The 18,501-nt window shown below is 39.3% G+C and overlaps 1 long non-coding RNA gene across 1 annotated transcript; it reads right to left on the bottom strand.

Moving 5' to 3' along the window:
* Positions 1 to 260: 260 nt before the first annotated feature.
* LOC131511572 (uncharacterized) lies at positions 261 to 17,542 on the bottom strand. Its single transcript, XR_009261597.1, has 3 exons — positions 16,894 to 17,542; positions 15,051 to 15,164; positions 261 to 344 (listed from the first exon to the last, which is right to left on the bottom strand). It is a non-coding gene; the product is annotated as an uncharacterized LOC131511572 (long non-coding RNA).
* Positions 17,543 to 18,501: the final 959 nt, after the last annotated feature.

Genomic DNA, 18,501 nt, shown 5'->3' with positions numbered 1-18,501 from the left:
GATTCAAGCTTTCCAAATAAAGATATTAAGAAAGGAAAACTTTGGTCCCCAAAACACCAAATACCACTAATATATTACTCTTGCAGCTTTAACAAGAAGGATAGCTAAAAATGAGTGGAAAATGAGAATGTTTATTTCCTGCAATTTAATAAACTGGAGGCATGATCCGAAGAATGTCACACTTAGCATTTAATTTCCTCTGGGCTTTTAAAATGATGTTTAATTGCAGATGGTGACCTTCTGGATAAGACACTGTTTGCAAGTGTTAAATTTCAAGTAGGTGGTTTTCATGGTTTTTCCATAATGTCTCTCTAGGGAGTAGTGTATAAAATGCAGGCAGAGATCTGTAAATCAAGGGGAAAAAAAAAACAACAAAAAACCAGATACTTCTGTGTTACCTGATTGCTCACCTACCTAGTCCCAAGGTTACAACCAGATTTGAAATTCAAACTATTTCAGAATAAAATTTTTATTCTCAGTTAATGGTGTCTGATATTACTTTATTTTATATTTAGAGGTAATAGGTAGGAATACAGCACTTTGGTCTCCTAATAAATGTGAGGTTTTTGAATTGCTATTCATACAAGAATACCAATTTGAATACTTTATGACCTTAACAGAAATGAGTGGCTGGCCTAATGTGACTCCTTGGGATTCTGCATTCAGCTCTCTTGCCTTGTCTCATGGAAGGATGGTTTATATACCTGTCCACAGTCTGTTGCATAAATGGCCGGCATGTGTCCAGAGCATGTTAGATTTTACCTACAAAGGGATACTTTTCTGTGTTGGAAATTACGATAATGGCTGCAGGAAGGGTGATATGGAAGGGGCCCTTACCCACTTTGTAATAGTCAGTGTCCATGCCTCTAGAACGTTCTCCGGAATATCGACAATCGTGTGTTACCTCTAGCTATTCCTTTCTGTCCACAGCCATTCTGAGCGTGTCAGTAGATTACAAAAAGATTCGAGGGAGAGATAGATAGAAGTGTCTATCTGGAGATACCCAGAGACGAGTCCTTTTCTTAAATATCATGGCTGCTTTTGGTCCTGCTGCAGATGCCCTTCTAGCAAGGATAGCGGAAATGTTAGGGGAAGGAGGTAAGGTTGCAGAAATGGGCCAGGGGCCTGCAGTGATAAGTTCTTTAACTGATTCTCCCCTGCTCACTACCAGCCTGCCCGTTGCTACTCATGCCTGCACACAGCGGGCCCTACGTTCTCAAGGTTCTGCAGCAAGACCAGAGGAACCCACAAGGAGACTCTGACTTTCTCATTAGGAGTTTCTGTTTTCATAGGGGAGGCGAACCTGCAGGACTCTGTGACTGTATGTGCACCTTCAGTTTGGTCCATCGTTTGTGATTGAATTTCATGTGGCCCTCCGTGAAAAAGCCAAGGTTAAATTCACGGTGCCTACCGAGACCGCACGTGTTTTCATCTTTTCAGACCCTAGGCTTACGTAAGTGAACATTTTTATGGTTTTCAATAGTTACATGGAACTCTAGTTAAAAAAAAAAAAAGAGTTTATTGCACCACGTACACCTACAAAGCTTAATACAATAACCCTTGAGAGAAAGAGTGGATTTACTGGGGAGGTTGTAGACTCTGCCATTACAAAGGGGCTTGAGAAAATGAAACAAAAGCCAGAAGCTGAACATCTGCCTGTTGCTAATAAGACTGTGCAGTCCTACCAAGCTTTTGTCGATCGATCGATCTATCTATGTATCTGTGTATCTATGTATCTATCTATCTATCTCTCTAATCTATCAACAACCCATCCATCCCAGTGGCCTCTTACTGTATTCAAAGGCAAAGACAGTAAGTTCCTTGTTTTCCCAAGACATGATCAAGAGAAATGCACTCAATGAAACAATACCAATGAGGTACTTTGTAGCTAGTTAAAAACCACAGTGAAATGTATGGATATAGCCTTTTACCTGCCTGAGGTAAATGACATCTTGGGAAACAAATCATTTTCTTTAATTTGTTAAATTTTAATTCCTTATTAGTTTCAGGTTTGCAATGTAATGATTTGGCAATTCTATACATTATTCAGTGCTCATCCATGACAAGTGTACTCTTAATCCCTATCATTTATTTCACCCGCTTCTTTACTGACCTCCCCTCTGGTAACCATCAGTTTGTTCTCCATAGTTAAGAGTCTTTTTGTTTGTTTGTTTTTGGTTTATCTCTTTTTTACTTCGTTTGTTCTGTTTCTTAAGTTCCATATGAGTGAAATCATGGCGTTTGTCTTCTCTGGCTTATTTCGCTTACCATTGTACTCTGTAGATTTATGCATGTTGTTGCATATGGCAAGATTTCATTCTTTTTTATGGCTGAATAATATTCCAGTGTGTGTGTGTGTGTGTGTGTGTGTGTGTGTGTGTGTGTGTGTGAGTGATGGACACTTGGGTTGCCTCCATAATTTGGAGACATAATTTGTAAATAATGTTGCAAAAACCATAGGGGTACACATATCTTTTTGAATTAGCATTTTTTGTTTTCTTTATGTAAATACCCAGTAGTGGAATTATTGGATTGTATAGCAATTCTGTTTTTACTTTTTTTGAGGCACGTCCATACTGTTTTTCACAGTGGCTGTACCAATTTGCATTCCCACCGAGCATGCACAAGAGTTTCTTTTTCTCCACATCCTCACCAACATTTGTTGTTTCTTATGTTGTTGATTTTAGCAACTCTGATACATGTGAGGTGATATCTCATTGTAGTTTTGGTTTACATTTCTCTGATGATGAATGATGTTGAGCATCTTTTCACGTGTCTGTTGGCCATCTAGATTGTCTTCTTTGGAGGGGCACCTGGGTGGCTCAGTCGGTTGGGCACCCGACTTCGGCTCAGGTCAAGATCTCGCGGTCTGTGGGTTGGAGCCCCACGTTGGGCTCTGTGCTGAGAGCTCAGAGCCTGGAGCCTGCTTCACATTCTCTGTCTCCCTCTCTCTTCCCCTCCCCTGCTCATGCTCTGTCTCTCTCTCTCTCTCTCTCTGTCAAAAATAAATAAACATCAACAAAATTTTTTTTTAGATTGTCTTCTTTGGAGAAGTGTCTGTTCATGTCTTCTGCCCATTTTTTAATTGGATTATTTGTTTTTTGGATGTTGAGTGGTATGAGTTCCTTATGTATTTTTGGTACTAACCCTTTATCAGATATGTCATTCGCAAATAGCTTTTCACATTCAGAAGGTTGTCTTTTAGTTTTGTTGGTTGTTTCTTTTGCTATGCAGAAGCTTGTATTTTGATATAGTCCCAGCAGTTTGTTTTTGGTCTTGTTTGCTTTGCGTCAGGAGACATACCTAGAAAAATGTTGCTATGGCCAGTGTCAGATCTATAACTGCCTAGGGTCTCTTTTGGAATTTTTATGGTTTCAGGTCTTACATTTAGGTCCTTCATATACACTTTGAGTTTTTTTGTTGTGTATGGTATAGGAAAGTGATTCAGTTGCGTTCCTTTACATTCTTTAAGTTTCTTGATGAAAGTAAACACTTGGGTATAAAACAAAATGGTTACTAATAGACTGTAGAAATTAATTAATATTCTTTCTTCTCATCAGATAAAGGCGAAAAGTGGTCTGAGTTACTCTGGTTTGGTCCTTTCAATATAGAAACCGTAAAGATCACAGATACAGAATACTGTATTGATCCAAAAAACTTAAAATTCTTATAAAGCTCATTATTAGCAAAACAAAAACAAAAACAATAAACATGCCATTTTAAGCATCTAGCAAGATGATGTAAGACATGGTAATAGTTTTCTGAACATGTGAGAAAATCTGTTAAATTTCCGTGAAAATAACATGGCAGCAAGCATTTGGGAAAAATATATAATTGAAATGTCTGAACTATAAATATGGTGAAAATGCAGATTTGGGGATAACAGCCTTACTGAAATGTAATTCATGCACCATACAATTCAAGCATTTTAAGTATACAATTCAGTGGGTTTTAGTATATTTATGGATATATGTAATCATCACTACAGTCAATTGTAAAAAACAGACTCCAAACACTTTACCTATCATCTCTCAGCTCCCACTTTCTCTCCCTGCCCCAGTCCTACAAAAGCACTAATCTGCTTTTAGTCTCTATACTTTTCTCTATTCTGGACATTTCGTATGAATGGAATCCTATGATACATGGTCTTTTGTGACTGGCTTCTTTCACTTAGCATAAAGTTTTCATGGTTCATTCATGTTGTGACATATATCAGGACTTCAGTCCTTTTTGTGGATGAGTAATATTCTGTTGCATGGATGTACCAAATTTGCTTATCCAGCCTTCATTTGATAGACATTTGGGTGGTTTCCACCTTTGAGCTATTATGAATAATGCTGCTGTGAACATTTATGCGCAGGTTTTTACGTTTTCATAGGTCTCCATTCTAGGAGTATAATTACTGGGTCAAATGATAATTCTGTTTAACTTTGTAAAGAACTTACAGATTATTTTCCACGGTGTGTGTATGATTTTGCATTCCTATTGCAATGAGTGTGAGGATTTGTCCTAATGTATAATATGAGGGGTCGGTTCTACTTTGTTTTTCAGTAGTGCTATTCAGTTATCCTGACGATACTTATAGAAAGTCCATCATGTCAGCCTATGAGGGTTCTAGATCCTGTGCATCCTCATCAACACTTGCTATTGCCTAACTCTTTGATTATAGCCATCCTAGTGGGTGTGAAGTGTTGCCTTATTCTGGTTTCGTTTCTCTGACGACAAATGATGTTGAGTATCCTTTCATGGGCTATTCACCATTTGTGTATCTTCTTCAGAAAAAATACCTACTGAAAACTTAGGCCCAATTGTGTAATTGGGTTGTCTTTTGTTGAGTTTTGAAAGTTCTTTATATATTTTAGAGAAAAGTCCTTTACCAGATATATGATTTTCCCATACTTTCTTCCATTCTGTCTTCTCAGAGTTTTATATTTTGAGCTCTTACATTTTGGTATTTGCTTCATATATAGTTAATTTTTGTATACGATGTGAGTTGGGGATTCAACTTCATTCATTTTTTGTGTGACATCTAATCATCCCAGCACCATTGTTGAAAACACTATTCTTTCTTCATTGAATTTTCCTGACACCCTTGTCAAAAATAAATTGACTATAGATGCATGGGCTTCTGTCCTAGAGTGCACACTATTTCAAATCGAAATAGATTCACATTGGAATTCTGATAGTTCTTTAAAAATCAAATAATCTTATTGTTTCTTAAACTACTCCAAAATATAGTAATAGAAGGAATACTTGCAAACTTATTTTATAAATTGAAGATAAAACTAATTAAATTATGTACCAATATAGTTAACTACAGTGCAATCTAATTCTTGAATTTCCATGCAGAAGTCTTAAATGAAATGTTAGAGACTTAATTTAACAACACCTCCAAAATAATGCATGAACTCAGTGGAGTTTATTCCAGAAATGAAGAGTTGTTTTTAATAGTTAGCCATACACTAAGAGTACTAGGAGAAAAATTATATAATCGACTCCAAAAACGCAGCAAATTATTTACAACCCAGCATGCATTTACGTCAAGCACACGCACACAAAATAGGAATAATGAATACTTATTAACATAATCATACATTTATGATTATATATGATATAAATATACATCCTCTTTATCTAAAAACTAAATGTTTTGCTGCTAACTGGGAGGATGTGTTATATGCATAAGAATCGGAGGGCAAAGAATGAAAGTATTTCTATTTGCAGATAATATGATTGTATACATGGAAAATCTTAAAGAATTCATTTACAAAACTAAAAAAAGTAAGAGAATTTTAGAGGTGCCTGGGTGGCTCAGTTGGTCAAGTGTCCGACTTCGGTTCAGGTCATGATCTTGTGGTGTGTGAGTTCGAGCCCAGCGCTGGGCTCTGTGCTGACAGCTCGGAGCCTGGAGCCTGCTTCAGATTCTGTGTCTCCCTCTCTCTCTGCCCCTCCCCCACTTGTGCTCTGTCTCTCTCTCAACAATAAATAAACATTTAAAAAAAATAAAATAACACATTTTTCAATTCACGTACAACAAATTGCCATAATATATAAAAGCAAACAAAAATCACATAGAAGATAAAATGGAATAGAAGAGGCAAGTTATACTAGGAAAATTGCCAAAGTGTAAAGTTAATAAGAAATTTACATGGAAAAACCTAAGGAAAACTGTAAAATACTTCTGAATAGCATAAAATTAAACTTGAGTATATGGAAAAGAAAGCATACTCTAAAATAAAAAGATTCAGTACTATCACATGCCAGTTCTTTATATTTGAATTTAGATATATAATACAACACCAAAAAAAATCATCAAACTTTTGTTTCCTGAAGCTAGATAGCTTGACTTTAAAGTTCATTTGGAAGAAAAAGTCAGCATGAAAAACCGGAAAAAGCCTGAAAAAGAAAAATGGTAAGGGGAATGAGGTATTATCCTATCATATATTAAAATATTTTTTTAAATTTCTGTATGTAAAGTAAACACTGGCCCATGAATGGAATACAATGGATCGACTAGAAGAATGGATGAATGGAATACAATGGATAGACATAGATCTTGTGTCATAGAGAAATTTTGTACCAGTTAAAAGTGATATTCTCAATCTGGGGGTGAAATGATGGACTTTTTATAAGTGTTGTTAGGATAACTGGTTAACAATATGGAAAAGCAAAGCGGAACTGGTTCCTCACATCACGCATACATCAGGACAAACTCTAATTTAATCAGAAATTTAAATGTTGAAAAAAATAAGTTATGCAAAGTACTAGACATACATCTCAGTAAATTCCTGTATAACTTTGTTAATTATGACACAAAATTCAGAAGCATTAGGTGAAAAGATTGATAAAATCTCATTAGATAAACCTTCAAATTTTGCATTACCAGCAAATTAAAAAGCAAATTAAAAAGAGAAATAACAAACTGAGAAAAATATTTGTGACTGTTAAAGAAAAAAATATTTATGACGCTTGTTGAAGGTGGGAAGGCAGACTTAATTCAAAGGGGTTGGCACAGCAGTAGGGTAGGTACCATTGCAATGGGGTCTTGCAGTGGGGGAGAGAGATTAAACTCAACTTTGAATACAGCACTGGGAAGTGAGGATATATAGCCAAGGAGGAGGGTGGAGGTGAGTGGATAGAAAGTTACTAAAAGGGAACATTGAACGTTACTAAAAGGTAAGAAGATTCTGGTTCCACCGACCTAATAGGATTCTTGCTGAAGGCAAGTTAGGGTGATCAGACATCACCGGGGGGATGGTGGAGATTGAGGAATTCTGTGAGAACCCTATCAGATATCAAGGGTACGATATGAAGGATGAGGTTTCTGGTTAAACTGACTTACCAAGATTCTTGCTAACATTGGACAATGCAGAGAGGAACACAGAAGTGGGCCTAATGAAAAGTTCAGGGGGATCAGGAGAATTTGGTCAAAGAGAGCCTCCTTGCCATTATATTGCAGAAGAACTGTTGCTACTTTTAACGTAAAAATGTTAAAGTAGGTAGCAAAGAAGTTTAAAAGTAGAGCTTCATGAAATAAAGACGAAAATATGTATAACCTTGTAGAAAGATGGGCTGGAGTCGTGAAAAGACAATCCATACACACAAGGAACCACGCACTCTGAACTATACGAAAAGATGTTCCATCTTTCAATAAATAGAAATTAAATAGTATCTGTTTTGAGGTACTATTTCTTACGTATCAGGTTAGAAAAGTCCAAAAATTTGACAACACACTCTCTTGGGGAGACAAAGGAAAAATACACACTTTCATGGATTGCTAGTGAGAAAGCAAGACGGTACAATGATTGTGCAGGATATTTGACCGTATCTAGCAAAACCACATATGCATTTACCCTATGACAAATCAAATATCATTTTCAGGGGTCTAAGCTAGATGTAAATTCGGAAAAAAAAATGCAAAAAGTTTCGTGCACAAGGTTATTCTTTACATCATTGGTTTTAATATAGTAACAGGGGAGACACAACTTAAGTCTCAGTCGTTGGAGAACCAGTTGAATGACTGGTATACAGTGTAATACTAAGAATGTATTAAATGGAATGAAGAGAGACTCTTGAGACTGCAGGAAAGCAAAATTTGCCACCCCAAAATCTATCTCTTTGGCATAATGATTATTTTAGGCTGATTGTATTTAAGAAACCACAAACACAAGAGAGGTTCTGGAAAGGAGAACTTGTTCTTTTGTAAGAGACATTCCCATTTATAAGGGAAATCTCTATTTGTAAGCGTGTCTTTCTCAGTACCAGGAAAAGGGAGATGCTGTAAATCTCTGGAAACTGTTATCAGTGGAAAAGGCATGGACTTCACTCTACACAACAACTTTATGCTTGTTTATTGTGCTTTTCCTGGTACCTCCCGTCGTGGGCCTCTCTGCCCTCAACATCTTTTGTCTTTAGCTAAAGCTGGTGTGTAAGGTGATGACTTTGGCCATTTTGGGGAGTTACTCTGTTTTCCTGGGTCTTTTCCATGTACACGGGAGGAATGCACGTTATTAAACTTCTGTTTGATTTTCTCCTGTGAATCTATCTCATGTCCATTTAATGTTTAGACCAGCCCGAAGAATCTTAAAGGATAGATGAAAATTTTCCTCCCCGACAGCACCCACCCAGGACTTCAGAATGAGTATCAAGATTATTTCATAGTGAAAGTATTTGAGACAAAGAAGATGCAGAAAGAAATCTTATATGAACTTTCTTTATCTGAGAAAAGCAGGGCCTCCAAAGAGCTGCCCTTGATCTCCATCTGAGGGAGTTTCCTGGGAATTCTGCCATGGAGATAGAGTGCCCATTTCCATTAGCATCAAGAAACCCAGTAGAACCTTCCATACCTTCCACTGAAACCTTAAACCAACGTCTTTCCCGTTTGTTAAGTTTGGTATATGAGGACTCTTAGGTCTACACTTAAAGCAACATTGTCTTGAGGCGCCTGGGTGGCTCAGTCAGTTAGGCGTCCAACTTCGGCTCAGGCCGTGATCTCCTGGTTCGTGAGTCTGAACCCCATGTGGGGCTCTGCTGACAGCTCAGAGCCTGGAGCCCACTTCAGATTCTGTGACTCTCTCTGTCTATGCGCCTCCCCTGCAAATGCTCTTTCTCTCTCAAAAATAAATAAACATTAAAAAAAAAAAAAGGCAACATTGCCTTTTCTCCTCTCAATCTGTCTATTCATCAGTTAACTTGTAGGCTCCAAACCACTGAGACCAAGTTGGGAGAAGAAAAGTTTTCCTCTTATTCTCTGTATAACGTGGTGGGAATTCTATGATATACTGCGATAACATAAAGATGGAGAAAAATGTGTACTTTGCTATTGATGTTCCAAGAAAAAGAATGTAACTCTGCATTCGCATTTTCCTGTATAAAATGGAAAAAGATAAAGCCTAAAGCTGAAAAGATGTGAAGGCTTTCTATGGGGGAGAAAATGGGTTGAATGGGACAGGGAAAGAAGCAAAATTTCTTTGCATATAAGTCACTGTACCGTTAAACTGTTGGCATAACCATAAGCACAATGAAAAAATCAATCTTTAGCGTATTAAGGGTACTCTACCTCTAGGAAACCAAATAGTTAATGAGAGTAAGTTCTCTTTCTAGAGGTATCAGGGAGGAACATTTTTCCTAAACCCCCTTGGTATCCCTGGCTGAGTCTGAAAATTACACTGACAGGGACAGGTTAACAGGAGAAAAGCACACACATTTCTTTAGCTTAAGTTTTAAGTGACAGGAGCCCTCCTAAGGAAATAAAGATCCGAAGAAACAGGTATATCTGAGTATTTTTACGCTAGGTTTGGTAAGAGGGGACAGTCCTGTAGAAATACACCAGGTTATATGAAGTTAAATGTAGGAAACTGAGGAAAACTTCAGCAATGCCTGTTTGTTGTCATTTTTCTGGGCATCCTTTTTTCTTTAGATATAAGGATGCTCCTTTTCCCTAGGTATAGAGAGGGTACCTCTTACCCGAGGATTCTCTGACCTGTTTTAGGAGAGAATGGTGGGTGAAGGGTCGGAGTGACCTTTCTACTTCAGCCCGTTTTCTTTTTTTCTTTTCTAACAAACATTTATTTATTTATTTTGAGAGAGAGAGACAGTGAGCATGTGCACACTTGAGCAGGGGAGAGGCAGAGAGAATTGGTGGGGGGGTGGGGGAGAGAGAATCCCAAGCAGGCTCCTCACTGTCAGTGCAGAGCCCGACACGGGGCTCCAACTCACAGACTGAGATCATGACCTGAATCAAAATCAAGAGTCAGATGCTTAACCGACCGAGCCACCCAGGTGCCCCTCTGCCATTTTTCTTAAACGCGAATTATGTCAAGGTGCCATATTCAATGCATCAAGGTGCCATATTTTGGAGTTGTCAGGTGTGATCCAGCTCCTAAATGAAGAGAGGCACTTCAATGATACTCTATCAATGATAGAGTAGCCACATTAGCAGTCTATAAGGCATAAGGGGTCCTAGCAAAAAGACTGCGAAAACCTCCTAATGAAAACACATAATACCATCAATAAAGCAGTTTTTTCAACGGTTAAATATAATTCTAGTGAAAATTCTAAATCGAAGCCCCTGTTTACATGTAAGGTGCATGTGATACCACCACGATGCAATCTGCAAAATCCTGACTGTGGTAGGTTCTGTAGGACATCAAGCTGTTTTCTTCAGTGAATACATTGAAAGAAGAAAAGGGGGGGAATGATGGAAGAGGAAACTGTAGATTTAAGAAGACATTAGAAACATATCAAGCAATCAAAGTGCATGTCCTGATTCAGGCAAGCAAACTGTTATTAATTAGTCAATTAGACAAGTATGGAAACTTAAACATGGGCTGGATATTTGATTATATTGAGAACTTTCTGTGAGATATGATTTGAGAACTGGGACGTGAAAGACAAAACTGATTTGCTGTTACTCAAGATGAGTATAGCACCCGGGGTATGGAATCAGGAGTTGGGGGCCTCTGTTCCACTGCAACAGGTTTTAGACTCACTCTCTACCTCGTCTTAAATAACGGGCTTTCTGTTTTAGTTTCTGTTTCCTATTTTGCATGTATCTTTACATATGATCGTTGTTAAATCGACTGTATTATTGTAACAGTCCTTTGCAAGGTGAACTTCTTTCCTTCCTTCCTTCCTTCCTTCCTTCCTTCCTTCCTTCCTTCCTTCCTTCCTTTCTCTCTCTCTCTCTCTTCCTTCCTTCCTTCCTTCCTTCCTTCCTTCCTTCCTTCCTTCCTTCCTTCCTTCCTTCCTTCCTTTCTCTCTCTCTCTCTTCCTTCCTTCTTTCCTCCCTTTCTTTCTTTTCTTTTCTTTTCTTTTCTTTTCTTTTCTTTTCTTTTCTTTTCTTTTCTTTTCTTTTCTTTTCTTTTCTTTTCTTTTCTTTTCTTTTCTTTTCTTTTCTTTTCTTTTCTTTCTTTTCTTTCTTTCTTTCACTTACTTTGAGGGGGGGTGGGGAGAGAGAATCCAAAGCAGGCTTCCTGCTCTCAGCACAGAGCCCGACCCAATTTGGGGCTTGATCTCACAAATCAGGTGCGAGACCGTGACCTGAGCCGAAACCAAGAGCCCAACACTTAACTGACTGAGCCACCTAGGCGCCCCACAAAGGGGACTGTCTCAAAAGTAACAAAACCCTTTCACTTAGGAAAAGGCGGCACCTTTCTTTCTCTGACTCTGTCCCCCAGGTTAAATTGTTTGCCTTGTCTTTTACCTCCTCTTACAGCTTGCTGTGGAAATCTAGGTCAACATCTTTATAGAGGAGAAAAATAAGTGAGAAAACACTTTCTTTTGGGGCACAATTTTAACTAAAATAAATACAGCATGGGTTGTTTTCAAATACTATAGAAAGCGGTTAAGGGAGGATTCGCTGTGAACCAGAACTGAGAATAACAGGGTAGATGAGCTTAATGATGTTAATGTATTCTCCCTGTCTGCTTGGGTTTCTATAAATAACACACACAGGCACAAGGCACATCCTTCATGATTAGCTTCTCCCTCTTGACTTCGTTCATCAATTGGTGCCATCAGGCTCTTTTGAAAGTCATTGCTCCTGATTAAGAGAGATGAGCTAGCTCTCTCTCAGGGGCTCACAGAGCTGGAACAAGGTGGGAGGGGCTGACTTTGCCAAGTTCCTGAGTGTCTGCAGAGCAGGTGGGGTGTCCCTTATGAGACAGAGGCCCAGAGTCCCCAATGCATAGTGGAGTCACAGCTGTCATCTGAGGCCTGGAATGGGGCTTCTGGAAAAGGAAGTTAGCCATCCTGAAGCCGCGCTGCTCTCTGGTCCCCTGGGGGTGTGTGTGTGTGCATGTGAGTGCACGCACAGGCCTGTGCACAGACTCTCTGTATGAGTAAGTGACACTTGCTCACGTTCCTACGTCAGTTGACAATCTGCTACCCCGGGATGTTGCTTAGCTTCCCACGTGCCTCCAGTGCGCGTGCAAACGTGCGTTCGAAAGCAGCCAGGGCCGTGCCAAGGGAGGCTGAGGGCTAGTGCTTAAAAGCCTCCAATCAGAGTAGGGAGATGAAGAAGGAGAAAGTCTGGTACCTGAAGTTGAGATTCGTGGGCCGTGTTATTCAGACGACAGGTCAGGAATGCTTCAACTGAATTGGGACTCGTCTTTGAAACAGGCCGAGAACCATCCTATTCCCCACTGTGTTCCAAATTCAGGTGGAACCAACAATTCCAAGAAATAACAGCGCGGAAAATGAAATGAGAGCATGGGCAGCAGTGTGTTATAAAAGAGAGGGTCCACCCTCCCTACTTTGCGGTGGTTCAGGGGGAAATTTAATCGTGCTTCGTCTGGCATAGTTGCAAGGTAATATTTTTATCCTAGACGCCTTGGAGCATAACTTCCACTAGAAAACATCTGCTATTTGACATAATTTCAATTCAGTGATACTTAACGTTTTAATTTTTCTAAGTTTATTTGTTTTGAGAGAGAGACAGAGAGAGAGCGAGCACAAGCAGGGGAGGGGCAGAGAGAGAGAGGGGGGGAGAGAGGATCCCAAGCAAGCTCTGAGTTGAAGTCGGGGCTCGAACTCACAAACCGTGAGATTGTGACCTGGGCCAAAATCAAGAGTTGGACACTTTAAGTGACTGAATCACACAGGCGCTCCTCCTTATAGAATTTTTTGAAAGCTGTGTCTGGTCTGCATCCCACCTCCTATGGCAGGCATGGTCTCTGCATATGGAATTGAATTATTAATAAGAATTTCACACTTCTAATGAGCACCCAATGTCTCCTTTGGGTCAGTACATTTTTATCGTTTTTAAAAGAACATTAATCACATTTGCCAAATTACTGTGTGGTTTGATATGCAGCTTAAGCCTTTGGAAGTAATATTTGGAACTAATATTTGCAATTAATTTTAGACTTACAGAGAAGCTGCGGGAAATCGTGTTCCCATATAGCTTTCACACAGCTTCCCCTCATGTTAACATCTTGCCTACCTAGAGTACACTGATCAAAATCAGAAAATTACCTTTCAGACAATACTATTAACTAATTGACACGGCTTTTTCAAACCAACAAAACTGGAAATGATAAAAAAAAAAAAAGTATCTCAAATTTTTACAAAATGATGTAAATAGCAATAGATTGGTCCTAGCAGGTAAGATGTAGTAAACCAGAAGGGAGACCGTAAGAAATCATGCACACCCTATCATGGAAAAAGCAAAAGGTAAAAATACAGATAAGAGGGTAAGAAGTAAGCATTCCATGACTGCATGTAAAAGACATTGCATTGGGGCCCCAAATATAGATGGAAAAGAGAAAAGGCAACATTTGCAGAAAGAGTAGCTGAGAATTTTCCAAATGTGTTGAAAGACAACAAAGCCTAAATATAATAAAAAGGAAATCCGTACCTCGTTAAATGTTATTGAATTAGCAAAACAAAACAACACAAAGACAAAGAGAATATGTTGACAACAGCCAGAGAAATAACCCCACCTTGAGGACTGGCTGAATGACTTCTTAATAGTGACTACATAAATTGGAAAACAAAAGAAGGCTCTCTTCAAAATGCCGGAACAAAGTAAGCGAAACCTGAAATCCTATGCAGAGAAGATAAACTGCATGAATGGAAGTCAGATGTAAACATTTACAGTAAATGGATTAAAAGGATTTGTCACTTGCAGATTCTCAGGAAATGAAATCCTAAAGGATGCATCTCAAGCGGAAGAAAATGAATGCAGACTGCAGAGGTAAGGTCTGGAAAGCCAAAACATGGGAGAAAATGAAAATGAACATAAAATATAAACAATATTTTTTTTACACTTTAGACAAATGTCTATTCATGTCTTCTGCCTATTTCTTAGCTGGGTTATTTTTCGGGTGTTGGGTTTTCTAGTTCTGTATAAATTTTGGGTATTAACCCTTTATTGGATATGTCATTTGCAAATATCTTCTCCCGTTCCATAGGTTGCCTTTTAGTTTTGATTATTTCCTTTGCTGTGCAGAAGCTTTTTATTTTGATGTAGTCCAAATAGTTCATTTTTGCTTTTGTTTCCCTTGCCTCCAGAGACGTGTTGAGTAAGAAGTTGCTGCGGCTGGGGTCAAAGTGGTTTTTGCCTGTTTTCTCCTCTAGGATTTTGATGGCTTCCTGTCTTACATTGAGGTCTTTCATCCATTTTGAGTTTATTTTTGTGTATGCTGTAACAAAGTGGTCCAGGTTCATTCCTCTGCGTGTCGCTGTCCAGTTTTCCCAGCACCCCTTGCTGAAGAGACTGTCTTTATTCCATTGGCTATTCTTTCCTGCTTTGTCAAAGATTAGTTGGCCATACGTTTGTGGGTCCGTTTCTGGGTTCTCTATTCTGTTCCATTGGTCTGATTGTTCTTGTGCCTGTACCATACCAGGTGTTGTATATAAGTGATGAATCACTAAATTCTATACCTGAAACTAATATAACACTGCATGTTAACCAGAACTTAAATAAACACTTGGAAATAAAAATAGTAATACTAATGTCTAGTGGGGATCGCAAATCAAAAAGTACAATAGACTTACCTTCCAGGAAAAAATGACATATGGGTTGAGAGGTGAGAAATGGTATTTACCTTGTAATATCTGGCAGGATGATAACTGTTTCGATTCTCTTCTGAGATGGGACTCCCCATTCCACTCCACAAGAAAACGAATCCCAGGTTCATGAAAGAGTTGTATCTCGAAGGCTTTTGTAAAAGAATACAGAAGAAATTCTTTGTGGCATTGAGATATAGTAGGATTTTTTTTAAAACAAGACACTGAAAGCTGTAATCATGAATGAGATATGATATTATTCGACTTACATACTCATTGTCTACAATTTTCAGTCTCTTTTCCCTTTTTCAAAAAATGAGATAAAGAAAGTATTTTAACAATCTGAAATTAGATATAGTATGATTCATAAATATTTGGACCACAACCCAAGGAAGAAGATTCAGAGAGGAACAGGGTTGGCTATGTGTGAAATGTAGAAGTTTTGCCGAGTTTTGTTTTCATAGATACAATTATATGAAATGTATTTTATGCTTTGTGAATAAATGAGTGAAGCATAAAAAATAAGTGAGTTTTACTTTACCCAAAGTCATTCACAATTTTCTTTTTCCATAATGGAAATTTCATTGTCTAGTGGAGGGAATAACAGCACTGATTTTAAATCTTGGGAGCGGAGGGACTTAAAGCTCTCTACAGACTCTGTAGGAGTGAGTATGCAAGCAAGTAACTTAACTAACTGGAGCCAGTTTTTTTCTTTCTGAAATTCAGATAACATAATTTATCTCAAGTGCAAGTTTTGCGGATTAAGAAAGTTTGCATTTGAAGTGGTGGCTTCCGGTTGACATCTAATAATGATAACTATAACAGTGTGATAATATTTCTATTTCTAGTTGGTGGCAGATATGATAAAGAGCTGTCAGTCTTAGGAAAACTCTCCAAAGAAATCGTCACGGAAATGGAAATAGTGGGGTAGGGGCGCCTACATTGCCGCATTGTAGGGAGAATTAAATGAGATCCAGGCTAGATGATACTTCAAAGCGATGTAACCAAACCCCAGATCTGGGCTGGTGTGCCCAATGCACAGCGAGCCAATCTTTGAGTCACCAGGTTTGAAGCAGAGAAAGGTTTTATAATCAGAAGGGCAGCCCAATAGAAAGCAGGGGATTGGCCCCCAAATCTGCCTTGCCCTGCTGAGCCTCAGAAGAGTTTGTATATGATTAGCACAGTATGTGGGGGTTAGGGCAGGAACTGGATGAGTCTGGAAGCTTCCAGGGGGTCTTGCAACGTCTCGAGGTGATGCAACGTCCTTCGCCTCATGGAGCCGTCGGGGTCCTGCTTCCTTACATGTTAACTTCATGTCTGATACTGGTTCTGTGAAACAGACATATCAACGGGCATCCCACCCCTGGTCCCTGTAATTAAGTTCAGAAAAAAGCACAAAGGACAAGGTTGATCCCTTCTTGTGAGGCAGTGGAGGAATGTGCCTAGTAAAGTTTAAGTGAATAACAAAACACGTACCCGGGCACATTGAGAAGAAGAATCTCATAAGGAACCTGCAAAAGTGTCAACAGTGAAGAGAAATCGGAAGTTAGAGAATCTTGGGGCCGGAAAGTGCTGGGCGGTGAGGCAACAGTTGCAGGAAAGAACGTGACCTCTGCCTGAGACGCCCACCAGCTCACAGTTGCCCTGCCAGGAGGGAGTGGGGTAAAACAATACCCTGGTCTCATTTTCCTCTCCCCTTTCACTGTCCGACTTATTCTGAAGTCAACAGCGAGGGGAGTCTGTAGGAGCACAGAGTGGGGGAAAATGGAGAGTGACCAGAAAGCAGTCATAAACTCACCAGTACGGTAGGGTCTTGTCTGTTCAGGGCTTGCTATGTCATAAACACTCAAAAACAAAACAAAACAAAAGCCCAGTACCTACTATTCTCTGATGACATCTGCCCTTTCCACTGTCATTGTGTATCGTTGTACAGAAAGAAAAAGAATGGTAAATTATGATCCTATGACGCTTTTCCCATCCCCCGGTCTGTCTGGAGAATTTCCACTTTATTGGAGACTGTGTTGAAGTAATAACTTCTCTGGGAACTCTTTTGTTGTCATCGAGGCAGGATGAGGAGTACGTCTTCTATGGTTCCCTAGCACGTATCGAGTGGAACCCCTGGGCACAATGCGTTGTAATTACATTTTCAGTATATGCCTCCCCTGCGAATCTGTGACTTCTGAAGGTCAGGCGGGTCATCATCACTTTTTAGGGTAGAGAAAATCCCCTTGTCTGTCCAAGTGCCAGCACTCCTGAGGGCGGTGGACCTCTTCAACCACTAGCAGAGGCCCAGGACAGCAATTACGATGTCAGCGGTAGGCAAGGTGGGGGAGGCTTAAGGCAGGGTAGAGAAGGGTCGTTGTCACTACCCACAGTGAGAAATACCAGCACTTTGTGTGCATGGCACGTGAGGGAGTGGGGAATGGCAATGAATGTACACTTTGGAAAACCTCTTCCTGCGTGATTGAAGTCTGTCTCTCTAAGGGACAGTGTGGTCCATTGTCCGTGTTGGAATGGTTGCCGTAGTGATTAATGCACTATCATTGTTCTTTATGGAATGAAGTCCCCGCTCTATGTAATTTCTTGGTACATCCTCCGTACTTGTGGTTTTTCCAAATGTAGAAAGGTATCTTGTTTTAAGTTTTTGGTACATCCCTGCTTCCTTCTCTTGTTCTGCAACACACAGTGTTTTTAATCCTTTAATTTAAACTTACAAAATTGACATGAATTTTCCCTTTACTGTCAAACTTCAGAGCTGGAAATAATTCAGTCATGACCCCCTCATTACTGAAATTTTGGCTGCTTCTATGCAGCTGTTTTTAAAGGATTTAGAGAAAGAAACACACTGAAAATGAGGCTAGCCGTACAAAGATACAATTTATTGAAAAGAGAAAGTGCATCTTCCTTTTTTATAAATCTATGTATTTATTTTCATACATATAAAGTCTGTAAGTGTACTCAAAATACATGCTAATGTGTAAATGGTGGTTACTTTTATCCAGTTCCTATCATTTACATTTTTTCTTTTACTTAACATATGTTTTGTAAGAGGAAAAAAACACAATACAATTCCACTGTTAACTGGCGATTGGCTTCTAATGTCTGTTATAGCATTTCTGGATATCTGAAGAGAGGGGCGCCTGGATGGCTCAGTCTGTCGAGTGTCCAGCTCTTGATTTCAGCTCAGGTAATGATCCCAGGGTCATGGGATCAAGCCCTGCGTCAGGCTCGGTACTGAGCGTGGAGCCTGCTTAAGGTTCTCTCTCTCCCCCATGCCCCTCTCCCCAGCTCACATGTTCTCTCTCTCTCTCTCTCTCTCTCTAAAAAAAAAAAAAAAGGAACCAAAATACTCCACCAGAAACTGATTGTCAACACAGGCCTAGAATGTTGAGGAAAAGTACCAATTGGTATTAAATGATCTTCCCTTAAGAATATAGGAAAGGTACATCAAGACTCATCTTTGTTTAGGGGTTGGCACGAATCAGAAAA

Source organism: Neofelis nebulosa, chromosome 5 (genome assembly GCF_028018385.1).
Source record: "Neofelis nebulosa isolate mNeoNeb1 chromosome 5, mNeoNeb1.pri, whole genome shotgun sequence".
NCBI lineage: Eukaryota > Metazoa > Chordata > Mammalia > Carnivora > Felidae > Neofelis > Neofelis nebulosa.
This window is presented reverse-complemented; position numbering and strand designations above follow the sequence as displayed.